This window comes from Pelodiscus sinensis, chromosome 19, assembly GCF_052426305.1.
Source record: "Pelodiscus sinensis isolate ZL-2025 chromosome 19, ASM5242630v1, whole genome shotgun sequence".
Taxonomy (NCBI): domain Eukaryota; kingdom Metazoa; phylum Chordata; order Testudines; family Trionychidae; genus Pelodiscus; species Pelodiscus sinensis.
In genome coordinates, this window is record NC_143070.1 from 13,834,050 (window position 1) to 13,848,543 (window position 14,494).

Below are 14,494 nucleotides of genomic sequence, written 5' to 3' on the forward strand. Positions count from 1 at the left end.
CCCACTTCCATGCCCTGGACCGCATCCTGGGGCCTCATGCCGTCCCTGCCCCCCGGGACGTGATTGACCCCGGGGCAGAGGGACCGCTCCTGGAGACGGAGGAGGAGGAGGAGGGCTCTGAGAGCCAGGAGCCTGCCGCCAGCCTTCCCAGGACCCGGGACCCCCGAGGCACGCCACAGAGCCGCTCGCCTGCATCATCAGAGGCCGGGGAGGCGTCCACCTGTGAGTACCCTCGTGTTCCCCTTATGTGTACGGGGGGCTGGGGCGAGAGGGAGCCCCGGGACCGTGCGCCTGGGCCTTGCCCACCACGGAGCAGCAGCTGGGGATCCTGCAGGGGCCCTGGCCTTGCAGAGGGGAGCTGGGTTTCACACACCTGGGCCCCTGGGGTAATTGACCGCTGGTCTTCTTGCACCACAGCTGCAGCACCGGGGCCTGCAGGGCGCACCACACCGCCTGCAGCAGCCGCCCGCGCCCGGGCAAGCAGGACAGCCAGGAACCAGGAGGACTACTAGAGGCGGCATCTCCGGTTCCTGGACCGACAGCTCCGTCTCCAGGACCACTGGGTCCAGGAGGACCTCAGGCTGCGCCAGAGGAGTCTGGAGGCCCTGGAGGAGCAGGGCCGTGCCCTGCGAGGCCACCTCCAGAGCCTGCTGGACCGCTTTCCATTTCCTCCTCCCCCCCCTGCTTCCCCTCTTGCTCCCCCTCTTTCTCCCCCTCTTGCTCCCCCTGCTCCTCCTGCTTCCGCTCCTGCTTCCTCCACACCCCCTGTCCTCTCTGCCCCCCCCCCACAACCATTCCCCACCGACGCCCCCGGACCCGCAGTGTGGCGAGACGGGAGAGGCAGCCGGACTCCCACCCCTGAGCTTTCCTTTCCCTTCCTCCCTTCCCTCCCCTCCCCTTCCAGCTCCCTCGTCCCAGGTTTCCCCCTCCCTTCTCCCACCTTCATTCCTCCCTCCCCCACCCCACAGACGTTTTTGTTGGAAAAACAGGTGTCTTTATTTGACAGTAGGTAGGGAGGGGAAAGGGGAAGGGGGAGGGTAGGGTGGAAAAAGGCCCCGGTGGGGCATGCAGGGAGAGGTCAGTCCTCCTCCTCCTCCACCTGGAAGCTCTCCCGCAGGGCTTCCCGGATCCGGATGGCCCCCCGCTGAGCTTCCCGGACAGCGGCGGTGCGGGGCTGACCGTAGTGTCCAGCCATGCGGTCAGCCTCAGCCATCCAGGCTGGCAGATTGTGGAGCACACAACATGCCGCCACCACGGGAGGGATGTTGTGCTCGGCCAGGTCCAGACGGGTGAGGAGGCATCGAAAGCGGGCTTTCAGTCGCCCGAAGGCCCCCTCCACCACGATGCAGGCCCTGCTCAGCCTGTTATTGAAGGCCTGGCGGGAGGGATTGAGGTGCCCCGTGTAGGGCTTCATGAGCCACGGCTGCAGTGGGTAGGCGGCATCCCCCACCAGGCAGACGGGCATGTCCACGTCCCCGACCCTGATGTGGCGGTCGGGGAAGAAGGTCCCGTCCTGCAGCCGCTGGCACACGGAGGAGTTCCGGTACACCCGTGCGTCGTGTGCTTTGCCGGACCAGCCCACATTTATGTCCGTGAACTGTCCCCGGTGGTCACACACGGCCTGCAGGATGACGGAGAAGTACCCCTTGCGGTTCACGTACCGGGACGCCTGGTGTTCCGGGGCACGGATGGGGATGTGCGTCCCGTCGATGGCCCCCCCGCAGTTGGGGAAGCCGAGGGCGCCAAATCCCCGGATGACGGCATCCGGGTCGGCGAGGCGGACCACCCTGCGGAGCAGCACCCGGTTGATGGCCTTGACCACCTGCGGAGAGAGACACAGCAAAGCGTCAATCAGTGGGGCGCCCGGGTGGCTGGGAGCGTGCGTGCCCTGGCAGTGCCCCGCGCCCCACTCCCGGAAGCAACCCCCCTGGCGGCGTGTAGTACGGCCGGGACAGCCCGACCCCTCCGGTGCGGGGCGCTTTCGCCTCCTCCCGCCCCCCCCTTTGTCCCTGGGGCGGCCCATCCCCTCCTCGCAGCCCCCCTCCCCCCCGGCTCGGTGGCCGACGAGCGCCGTACCTGCATGAGCACTGCTCCGACAGTGGATCTCCCCACGCCGAACTGGTTCCCGACGGATCGGTAGCTGTCCGGCGTGGAGAGCTTCCAGAGGGCGATGGCCACCCGCTTCTGGAGGGGGATGGCGGGCCTCATGCGAGTGTCCCTTCTTTGCAGGGCAGGGGCGAGCCACTCGCAGAGCTCCAGGAAGGTGTCCCTCCTCATCCTAAAGTTCTGGGTCCACTGTCGGTCGTCCCAGCGCTCCAGGACGATGCGGTCCCACCAGTCGCTGCTGGTGTCCAGACGCCAGATGCGGCGGGGCACGCCGGTGCCGGGGCGCTGCCGCGGCTCCTCCACGGCCCCCAGGGCGGCCAGGCGGAGAGGCAGGGGGCTGACGTTCCCCAGGTGGTGCCAGGCAGCCTCGAGCCATTGCTGGCAGGCTTGCAGCAGCAAGTCCAGAACGTGCACCAGAAGGTGCAGGGCGAGCCGTGGCTCCATGTTGCCACCTGCGGCGGTCCCCCCCGAAGGGAAGCACCGACACAGACGGGCACAGAGACCGACGCTTTGCTGTCCCTCGGCGAGGTTGGCAAGCAAGCAGGAAAAGCTGAGAACCGGCTGTCCAGGGGGGGTCCCTTTAAGCACGAGCCTCAGATAGCCTCAGACAGCAGCCACACAAAGCAACTGCTGACCTGATGCCCTGCCAGAACCGGTTTCAGCTGCCCTTAAATGCCCCCCTGCGTCCAATCAGTGTGGACGCGCTAGTTCGAACTAGCAAAACGCTAGTTCGAACTAGTTTTTAGTTCTAGATGCGCTAGTTCGAACTAGCTTAGTTCGAATTAACTAATTCGAACTAAGTTAGTTCGAACTAGTGCTGTAGTGTAGACGTACCCTGAGCGTTTAGCTACCAACTTTGGAAAATGATCGAAGACAGGAGAAATTCCAGAAGACTGGAAAAGGGCACTATGTGCCCATCTTTAAAAGGGAAATAAGAACAAACCAGGAAACTACAGACCAGTCAGCTTAACTTCTGTACCAGGAAAGATTCCAGGTTCCACCGGGCCTAGGCCTCTGGGGTCTAGGACACGCCGCCCGGCAGGGACATCTCTCCCCACCTCACTGTATGAGGTGATTTCGGCAAATCCGGTAACACTATTGCTTACTGTTGGAAGTTTAGCAACCAAGCTCGCAGGCCCATTAACAGGCCTAGACAGGCACTTCAGCGTGAGCACAGTCAGACAGGGGGAAGAAAGGGTCACAGAGAGGGCAGCTTGAGCTCATGTCTTTCCTCAGGCCCAAATCTCTAGTGAAGTCGCTGAGCTATATGTTTAGAAAAGCAGGAAGCTTGTCTAAATGCCCCAGGACATTTAAGCTTAATACCAATGTGGACACAAGAACAAATGGATATAAACTGGCTCGTAGGAAGTTTAGACTTGAGATTAGATGAAGGTTCTAACCATTAGAGGAGTGAGGTTCTGGAACTGCCTTCCAAGGGAAGTAGTGGGGGCAAAAGATCTATCTGGTTTCAAGATTAAACTCGATGGGTTTATGAAGGGGATGGTTTGATGAGATAACATGATCTTGGTAACTAATTGACCATTCATTATCAGTGGGAAATAGGTCAATGGAGGGATGATAGGAATTACTATAGAGAACTTTCTGGGTGTCTGGCTGGTGAGTCTTGCCCACATGCTCAGGGTTTAGCTGATCGCCATATTTGGGGTCGGGAAGGAATTTTCCTCCAGGGTAGATTGGCAGAGGCTCTGGAGGTTTTTCGCTTTCCTCTGTAGCATGGGGCACAGATCACAGCTGGAGGATTCTCTACATCTTGGGGTCTTCAAAGTATTTGAAGGCTTCAATATCTGAGATATAGGTGAGAAGATTATTCTAGGAGAGGTGGGTGAGATTCTGTGGCCTGAACTGTGCAGGGGGTCAGACTAGATGATCATAATGGTCCCTTCTGACCTAAAAGTCTATGGGCTCGTCTACACTGGCCCCTTTTCCGGAAGGGGCATGTAAATTTCACCAGTCGTCGTAGGGAAATCCACGGGGGATTTAAATATCCCCCGCGGCATTTAAATAAAAATGTCCGCCGCTTTTTTCCGGCTTTTAAAAAAGCCGGAAAAGAGCGTCTACACTGGCCCCGATCCTCCGGAAAAAGTGCCCTTCTTCGAAAAGTGCCTACTTCAAAGTAGGAATAAGACCCTCCGGAAAAGGGCACTTTTTCCGGAGGATCGGGGCCAGTGTAGACGCTCTTTTCCGGCTTTTAAAAAAGCCGGAAAAAAGCGGCGGACATTTTTATTTAAATGCCGCGGGGGATATTTAAATCCCCCGCGGATTTCCCTACGACGACTGGTGAAATTTACATGCCCCTTCCGGAAAAGGGGCCAGTGTAGACGTAGCCTATGAGTCTATGAGTCTATGAGACACAGATCTGTCAGAGCCCTGGGCATGGAGTCTCTGAAAAAGAAAAAACACATCTGCTGAAAGTGATGATTAGATGAAAACCTCTTGCTTAATCTTTAAAAAGTGCCTGCCTGACCCGTTTTTGAGTGACATGTTATTGTCATGCTAATGGATAAATAAGGAAGGAAAGTTTGAGTTAGTGGGACAATTTGGGGGATCTTGAGGACTTCTTGAGAACTCTTCACATCTGGATACATCTCCATCCCCACTGGCAGATAGAAGACTGGCCATCGGAAGCCTGCCCAGTGTCCCTCAAGAACCATGCTCAACTTCAGTAACAGTCGAGGGTGGGAGTGGGGATGTTTTACTAACCTGTTGTGGACATGTGTTAAGAGCTTAACAGTAAGTAAAGTTTAGTTTTAAGTAAAGTGCTCTTGTATTGTCCTGTTCGTACCATCCATCTATCTGCAAGTGCGGCAAGGGAAGATGTCCCAAGCAGCCTTCCATCCGAAAAAACAGGACAGTTTCTGTTTGGTTGGTTTTTTTACCAGATGGAAGCTGCAAATACTAGACACCTGGCAACCCTACGGGGCTCAGGGGTGAGCATTTAAATGGCAATCGTTAACGATTCTGTTCCCCGTGTGAGCGCAGAGAGGGAGAGACACAGCCCAGCCCCATTCCCTGCCCACGCCACCTTTGCCCCGACACAGGCAGGTACTGGCGGGAGATGCCGACCCGCATTGTTTCCCCAGTGAAGAGGAGCCAGGCCCAGAGAGCACAGGGGTGTGTTCTCGTCCCCCATGGGGAGCCCCCTGGAGCCCGTCAGCAGCACCAGCCTGTTCCCAACATGCACCGCCCCCTGGGACAGGCCCTGCTGGGTCCTCTCAGTGACTCACATGGGTGGAACTTCCAAGAGTCCAGAGACCCTCTGCCCTCTCCCCAGGCTGGCCCCTGATCGGTGAGGGTGGGTCTATGCAGCAGGGCTAACCTGGAAAATGGCTGCACAACCTGCCCCATGCTAATTGCCAGGGCTCCACAAATCTGCTTATCCACTCACCTTTGGCGAGTAGATTTCAGCCGGTCGCCCTGTTCACCGGTGGTCCGTGCATGTGCAGTGTGGAGCTGGCGAGTGGTTTTCGCTGCGATCATCGAGCACTGCTAATTGCGTAACTGAAGTTGAAATAACTGATTTCAAATTTGGGAGTAGCTACACTGCACTTATTTGGAGACAGAGCCCTCTGCCCCGACTTCCCTTATGCAGTGTGCGAGGAGGGTTAGAGAGGCCGGAGTGAGCCATCTTCTAGCTCGACAGGATTTCACCGTTCTGTCGTAGTAATGACTTATGTGTGGACGCGGGCCGTGTGATCTCGGAGTAACGTCTGTTCTTCCGGAATAACGCTACCGGGCAGACGGCATCTCAGGTAGGTTTTTTTTGCTGGATGCAAAGGCTGCTTCTCCCCCAGTCTCCCACCAGCCCCCTGGCTTGACGGGTGGCCCGAGGTGCTGCCCACTGGGCAGGAGAGCTTTGCTGTGCGGGGTGAATGACTCACAGGCGGCCAGAGGGGAAGGGAACCCAGGGTGGCTCCTGCCCAGCCACAGTTACCGGTGCCTGTTCCCCCAGAGCGAGTGTCCCCTGGGCCTCGCCGATCTCCAGCCACATCACAGCTCTGCCTTGTGCGGCTAATGGGGCTGCCCTGGCACCAGGCCCTGAGCTGCTGCAGAGGGAGGCCCCAGGGGAGCCTGGGCAGGCGAAGGAGAGCGGAGTGTGGGTCTGGCTCCTGCCTGGCTCTGGGAAAGCCGTCCCATCCCTAGGACTGTTGGGGGCAGCCGCCCTGAGCCCCGCACTATGGGACAGGCCATGAGGCCCAGGGACATCTGAGGGATTACCGGAGGGGGGGTGGGCACGCACTGGCAAGGGGGAGCCAGGCTGGGTCACACCACTCCCTGCTGACATGGTGAGTGCAGGGGCCTGACCCTGCTGCCAGAGCCAGCCCCCCAGTAACCACTCACGGGGGTGGTGGGAAGGGGTGAATGGAGGTGGGAGAGGGCAAGTGAGGAGCAGGAAGAGGCAGGGTGGAGTGGGGCAGGGCTTAGGGGAAGGGGTAGATGGGGGGAGAGGGCATGTGAGGGGCAGCATGGAGCGGGGCAGGGCTTAGGGGAAGGGGTAGATGGGTGGGGGGGGCATGTGAGGGGCAGGGTGGAGTGGGGCGCGGATTAGGGGAAGGGGTAGATGGGTGGGAGGGGGCATGTGAGGGGCAGGGTGGAGCGGGGCAGGGCTTAGGGGAAGGGGTAGATGGGGTGGGAGGGGGCATGTGAGGGGCAGGGTGGAGCGGGGCAGGGCTTATGGGAAGGCGTAGATGGGGTGGGAGGGGGCATGTGAGGGGCAGGGTGGAGTGGGGCGGGGCTTAGGGGAAGGGGTAGATGGGTGGGAGGGGGCATGTGAGGGGCAGGGTGGAGCGGGGCGGGGCTTAGGGGAAGGGGTAGATGGGTGGGAGGGGGCATGTGAGCCGCAGGGTGGAGTGGGGCAGGGCTTAGGGGAAGGGGTAGATGGGGTGGGAGGGGGGGCATGTGAGGGGCAGGGTGGAGTGGGGCGGGGCTTAGGGGAAGGGGTAGATGGGTGGGAGGGGGCATGTGAGGGGCAGGGTGGAGCGGGGTGGGGCTTAGGGGAAGGGGTAGATGGGTGGGAGGGGGGGCATGTGAGCCGCAGGGTGGAGTGGGGCAGGGCTTAGGGGAAGGGGTAGATGGGGTGGGAAGGGGCATGTGAGGGGCAGGGTGGAGTGGGGCGGGGCTTAGGGGAAGGGGTAGATGGAGGTGGGAGGGGGCATGTGAGGGGCAGGGTGGAGTGGGGCGGGGCTTAGGGGAAGGGGTAGATGGGGTGGGAGGGGGCATGTGAGGGGCAGGGTGGAGCGGAGCGGGGCTTAGGGGAAGGGGTAGATGGGTGGGAGGGGGCATGTGAGGGGCAGAGTGCAGCTGGGCCGGACTTAGGGGAAGGGGTAGATGGGTGGGAGGGGGCATGTGAGGGGCAGGGTGGAGCGGGGCAGGGCTTAGGGGAAGGGGTAGATGGAGGTGGGAGGGGGCATGTGAGGGGCAGGGTGGAGCGGGGCGGGGCTTAGGGGAAGGGGTAGATGGGTGGGAGGGGGCATGTGAGCCGCAGGGTGGAGTGGGGCAGGGCTTAGGGGAAGGGGTAGATGGGGTGGGAGGGGGCATGTGAGGGGCAGGGTGGAGTGGGGCGGGGCTTAGGGGAAGGGGTAGATGGGTGGGAGGGGGCATGTGAGGGGCAGGGTGGAGCGGGGTGGGGCTTAGGGGAAGGGGTAGATGGGTGGGAGGGGGCATGTGAGCCGCAGGGTGGAGTGGGGCAGGGCTTAGGGGAAGGGGTAGATGGGGTGGGAAGGGGCATGTGAGGGGCAGGGTGGAGTGGGGCGGGGCTTAGGGGAAGGGGTAGATGGAGGTGGGAGGGGGCATGTGAGGGGCAGGGTGGAGTGGGGCGGGGCTTAGGGGAAGGGGTAGATGGGGTGGGAGGGGGCATGTGAGGGGCAGGGTGGAGCGGAGCGGGGCTTAGGGGAAGGGGTAGATGGGTGGGAGGGGGCATGTGAGGGGCAGAGTGGAGCTGGGCCGGACTTAGGGGAAGGGGTAGATGGGTGGGAGGGGGCATGTGAGGGGCAGGGTGGAGCGGGGCAGGGCTTAGGGGAAGGGGTAGATGGAGGTGGGAGGGGACATGTGAGGGGCAGGGTGGAGTGGGGCAGGGCTTAGGGGAAGGGGTAGATGGAGGTGGGAGGGAGCATGTGGGGGCAGGGTGGAGTGGGGCGGGGCTTAGGGGAAGGGGTGATTGTGTGCATGTGGAGGCTGCTGGGCATGGGGCTCGCTCCCACTGGGCAGGCCGGTGCTGGCTGTTTGTCGCCTGCTGCCCTACAGGGGAAACTCCAGGGGCCCTGGTCCCGCTGGGGGGGGCGCTGGCGAAGGGCCTGGCGCTGGCGTCTAAGGGTATGTCTACACTACAATGTTAGTTCGAACTAACATTCATAGCCGCTACATTAGCGCTCCGCTAGTTCGAATTTGAATCGAACTAGTGGAGCGCTTAGTTCGAACTAGGAAAACCTCATTTTACGAGGATTAAGCCTAGTTCGAACTTACTAGTTCGAATTAAGGACTGTGTAGCCCCTTAATTCGAACTAGTGGGAGGCTAGCCCTCCCCAGCTTTCCCTGGTGGCCACTCTGGCCAACACCAGGGAAACTCTATGCCCCCCTCCCGGCCCCGGACCTCTTAAAGGGGCACGGGCTGGCTACGGTGCCCGTGCCAGGTGCAAGCCTGCCAGCACCCAGCCGGCAGACCCTGCACCTGGCACGGATCGAGCCACCCACCCGATGTCCCCCAGCCCACCCCCTCTTCCCGGGACCAGGCTGGCGGCTCCCGGGAGCTTGCCCTGGACCACAAGAGGCGGGCACCTTCCTGGGCTAGTGCGGACATCGTGGACCTCGTCCACGATCTCCGCACTAGGCACAGGAAAGTGGCCGGCTAGGGCTGCCAGCCTGGCCACACAGGAGCAGGTGTGCATGAAAATCAAGGGGGTCCACTGAGATCCCCGACCCTGAGCCCTGAGCTTACAATGGCCGTCCTGGGTCAGACCAAAGGTCCATCTAGCCCAGTAGGCTGTCTGCTGACAGCGGCCAACCCTAGGGATCCCGGAGGGGATGGACTGAAGACAGTGACCAAGCCATTTGTCTCATGCCATCCCTCTCCAGCCTTCCACAAACTTTGGGCAGGGACACCACTCCTACCCCCTGGCTAATAGCACTCCATGGACCCAACCTCCATGACTTGATCTCACTTCCCTTTAAACTCTGTTCTAGTTGTAGCCTTCACAGCCTCCTGCAGCAAGGAGTTCCACAGGTTAACTATTTGCTTTGTCAAGAACAACAACTTTCTCTTACTAGTTTCAAGCCTGCTACCCATTCCTTTCCTTTGGTGTCCTCTAGTCCTTCTTTATGGGAACTCAGGAAGAACTTTTCTGAATGCACCCTCCCCACCCAACCTCTGCTTTTAGAGACCTCTATCCTGTCCCCGCTCCGTCTCCTCTTTTCTAAGCTGAACAGTCCCAGTCTCTGTAGCCTTTCTTCATCTGCGACCTGTTCCCAACCCCTGATCATGTTAGTTGCCCTCCCCTCTCCCTGCCTTTCTCTTCCCCTCTCCCACCTCCTTTTCCCAGTCTCCCCCAGTTTTGTTCAATAAAGACAGAGTCAATGTTGGAAAAAACGTTATCTTTATTTTGTACATCAATAAGAAGGGGGGCTAGGGAAGGGTAAGTGGAAGGAGGTGAGGGAGGAATGGGGTACGAGCCCCCGATGGGGAGGACTGGGCTGGCTCTGCGGGCTTCTGGGGGTGGAAGCTCTCCTGCAGCCCCCCGATTGCCCCCTCTCCCCAGATGGCAGCCTGCGGCAAGTGCAGCCGGGCTGATGGCCGAGTGCTGTGATGTGCCCAGTGTGGGCACTCCGGGCAATCCAAGCCAGGACTGCTTTGCAAGCGGGGCACCCCTGAGAACTGTCTGTCCGGGGTGGGGGTCGGGACCCTTTAAGCGCAGCCCTCGGCTAGCCTGAGACAGCATCTCCACGCTGTCCTCCTCTGATGCCCTGCCGGCACTGCTTCCAGCCATCCTTAAGCCCTGTTCAGAGTCCGCTCAATGTGGACTTGCTAGTTCGAATTAGCAAAATGCTAATTCGAACTAGTTTTTAGTTCTAGATGCGTTAGTTCGAATTAGCTTAGTTCGAATTAGCGCTGTAGTGTAGACATACCCTAAGAGAAGACGGATGAGGCTGGAGTCTGCTCTGGGCGCCTGTCCCGTGACAGAGGCCTGGTGCCCGTGTAACGTGGACAGCTCCTGCTTGGGAGACTGTGCTACTCCTGAGCACTGAGCATGCCTGTCAGCAGACCCTGCCAGAGACACTCGTCCCTGGAGACCCCCAGGCACCGGCCCATACGGGGGGGGGGGCACCGAGTGGTGGGTGCAAGGCTGAGGGTTCACTAGGGGAGAGTGTTAGGCTGCAGGGGCCGCCAGGACCTGAGGGGGTGGGACATGAGGGGGTGCCAGGCAGAGGATGCGAGGCTGGAGCGGTGCCAGGCTGAGGGGAAGGCCGGACAGAGGTTGGGAGGCTGAGGGGGCACTGGGCAGCAGGTGCAAGAATGAGGGGGTGGCAGGCAGAGGGTGTGAGGCTGAGGGGTGGCCGGGGGGTGGGTGGGCTGCTGAAGGGGGCTCTGTTGGGGGCCACATCAGTTCCCAACTAACTTTTCTGTAGGACAGAGACCCCTGGCCCAGAAAAGGTTCCCCAGCCCTTTCCTCACTACAGACAATGTTGAAAGCTTTGATGTGGGACAGAATATTTTACTGTATTAAAAATGAAGCCTGGACACAAGCCCCCAGTTCGGACCCAGCCCCCATCTGGCTGCAGCAATATCACACTCCTGCAAATTCCCCTCCCCCTCCCGCACCAAACATTAAGTTACAGGAAGCCATGAGTTGTCATCTTCAGACAGGTGTTGCGGTGTGACAGAGCGATGCCTGGTCCACCTGGCTGAATGGGCCTCACCCCAGTCCTGCTGGGCCTGCCCCCCGAGGGAGCGGAGTAGAAAAGCCTCTGGAGCCGCTCAGGCCGGGCCGACTGCAGGAGGAGGAGGATGCGCAGGGAGCTCCGGGCCCAGGGGAGCCGAGGGGGCAGGAGCCTCCAGCAGCAGCCGTGGCCAGGGAGGCCCTCGGACGGGCCGTGCCCACAGGCTGCGTGAGGGGAGAGACGCCGGGGCTGCTAGGAAGGGGCCCAGGGCGGGGATTGTTCCTGGGGGCTCAGCGTGTGGCGGTCGGAGTCCCTGCTCCTCGGCCAGCAGGGCTCAGGGCTTGGGCCCAGGGACACGGGGGCTCAGGCGACGGGGCGGGAATGGGAGCGTTTGTGCTGCCAGCTCCCATCGGCGGCCCTTGGACTGACATGGGTGGGAGGAATTGGACCGGCTGCCCCGCGCTCCGCAGAGGGAAACATGGGCTCCCCAGTGCTGAGCTGCTCAGACAATTCTTTCCCCGCCGTGTGGCTGGGGGCTCCAGCCAGAACACGCCTGCTCCTACTGACCCCGTGTTGGGGGGGAAGGGCTTGTCAAGGGGTCAGAGGGGCAGAGCCTGTGGGGGTTGGGTGGATGCAGCTGCCTCCCTCTGCAGAGACCAAGTCGTGCAATGGGGGATTCTCCAACCCTTGCCATCACTGAGCCGTGACGTGAGGGCGTCAGTAACTCAGCCAGGGCAAGTGGGGCTGGGACCGGAGGGGTGGGGAAGGTTCTGGGGTCTGCAAGGTGCAGGAGCTCAGATCAGATGAGCATGATGATTCCTTTGGCCCTTCAAATCTGAGCCCATGAGACCGGCCTCTGGGCTGCTCTGGGACTCCTGACCCCAGCTGTGACCCACAGCCCCTGCTCTGCCTGCTAGTCATGACTGCTCCAGCCAGGAGTCTGGAAGGGCTTTTCCTGAGGCAACTCCCCTTCTGTGCCTGTGGGCTGCATGCACCGCTCTGTCCCCACAGGCCCTGGGGTGCAGCCTCCCCCTCAGCTGTCACAAGAAAAGTTTTTCAAGTCCTCTGGTTTGCAGAGAATGGCTGAGACCAACCCGAGCATGTGCTTAAGGGCAAGAAAGCAAAGCTCGTACAATCAATGATCGGGTTATTTCTCTTCAATCTCTTTATTTTAAACCAGTCTCACATTCTTTTACTTGGCTCCTGAGGTGGGTGGAGATTTTGGCATCGAGGGAGCATCTCTCGGACACCACGAATCACTTCTCCTCTTCCCGGCAATGCAGGATGAGGCAGCAGGGACTCCAGAGTCAGCGGGAGGCTGGATACATCTGGGCTGGCCCCAGTGGCCGGCAGACACAGAGTTTCGGGCCTGGCTGAGCAGCAGGTTTCTTTTCGCACCCGTCGGTTCCCAGGAGTCTCTGGCCACTCCCTGCCGTGGGTGCTGCCGTGTGAGCCCTGCCCTGGCCCTGGGCGTTCCTGGCCAGGCCCTCCCTTTGCTCCTCCACTCTCCATCCAGGCAGATCTCTGAGTTGGGGAAACCTCCCCTGAGAACCTGCCGCCTCCTCCCTGGAAGTGGTGGGAAAGGGGCTGCCGGGAACTCCTGGCCGTGGTGGCCCTCGGGGTCGTAGAGGAATCCCCTAGTGCAGCGTTTCTCCCCCTGGGGGTCCCTGCCCAGAAGGGGGCGGCAAGGCGAGGGCAGGAGGGTCGCTCACGGGGGCACCGGACATTTGGGCTTTCCCAGCCGTGGCCTCGTGTTCAGTCCCCAGGTCCCCATCCCGGCGGAGTTTGGAAATAAGAAGAAATGTCCCTGATCTCTCCTGGCCTCCCCAGCTGGGCGGCTGGAGGGGCAGCTGCTCTCTGCCCCCAACCTGGCCAGCAGCGGCGCAGACGGAAGGGTGGCAACGGCATCGCTGCCTCCACTTCTCCTGCACTGCTGCTGCTGCTGGCACTGACCCCACAGCTGGGATCCCGCTCGCTCTGGCCACCCAGCTTGGAAGGGAGCGATGCCACCAGCAGGGGGCAGAGGGAAGGATGCAATGGCAGCCACTCCCCCTTCCTTCTGCGCTGCTGCTGGGAGCGGAGCTGCCCTCCGAGCTGGGCACCTCCCCTGTGGCCCCTGCTCTGTGGCCCCAGCGGAGAAGGCAGCCCTGCCAGCAGCAGTGCGGAAGGAACGGTGGCAACAACATGCCAGGCCACCCTGCCTCTGCACTGCTGCTGGGGCGGCGTTGACTTCTGAGCTGGGGGACCCGTCAGTGACCACCCCTCACTCGCTGCTCAGTGGGGCCCCGTCCGATCTGGGCCCCACAACAGCAGCCGCTGCCCTGCTGCCGCCCAGGTCCAAAGGCAGCACCACCACCTGCAGCGGCACAGAAGGAAGGGCTGAGATACCAGACCAGGCCTCCCTTCCTCCTGTGCTGCTGCTGGCGGTGACTTTGCAGCTGGGTGTCCTGCCAACATGGGCCACTCTCAGGCCACTCAGGGTGGCTGTGTCTACACTGGGCCACTTATTCCGGAAAAGCAGGCGCTTTTCCGGAATAAGCTGCCAGCTGTCTACACTGGCTGCTTGCTTTTCCGGAAAAGCAATGATGATCTAATGTAAAATCGTCACTGTTTTTCTGGAAAAACTATGCTGCTCCCACTCGGGCAAAAGTCCTTTTTCTGGAAAAACTGTTCTGGAAAAGGGCCAGAGTAGACAGCACAGTAGTCTTTTCCGCAAAAAAGCCCTGATCGCAAAAATGACGATCAGGGCTTTTTTCTGGAAAAGCGCATCTACATTGGCCACGGACGCTTTTCTGGAAAAAGGGCTTTTCCGGAAAAGCATCCTGCCAATGTAGACGCTCTTTTTCCGGAAATACTTATAATGGAAAACTGTTCCGTTTTAAGCTTTTCCGGAAAAGGGTGCCAATGTAGACGTAGCCGGTGTGTCTAGACTACAGGGTTTTGTCGACAAATGTGGACTTCATCTACACTGCCACTGAATTCTGTCGAAACAACGTCGACAGAACTCAGCAGTTTTGTCGAGGGCTGTAAACCTCATTCTACGAGGAATAACGCCTTTTGTCGAGAGAGTTCTGTCACCAGAAGGCGCTATTGCAGCTACACTGTCCTTTGCGTTTACACTGTCATGTTAACAAAGCGGCTTGCTTTGTCGACAGAACTAGATTTAGTCTAGACACTCTTTGTCGACAGAAGCTTTCTCGACAGTATGGCTGTGTCTAGACTACATGCCTCCGTCGATGGAGGCATGTAGATTAGACAGATAGGCAAAGGGAAATGAAGCCGCGATTTAAATAATCGCAGCTTCATTTAAATTTACATGGCTACCGCGCTGAGCTGACAAACAACTGATCAGCTGTTTGTCGGCTCAGCGCGCTAGTCTGGACGCTCCCCTGCCGACATCAAAGCCCTTTGTCGGCAGCCCCGTTATTCCTCGTGGGATGAGGACAGAAGCCTGTAGTCTAGACGTACCCTCAGTGTGGCAGGCAGGGCTGCCCCCAGC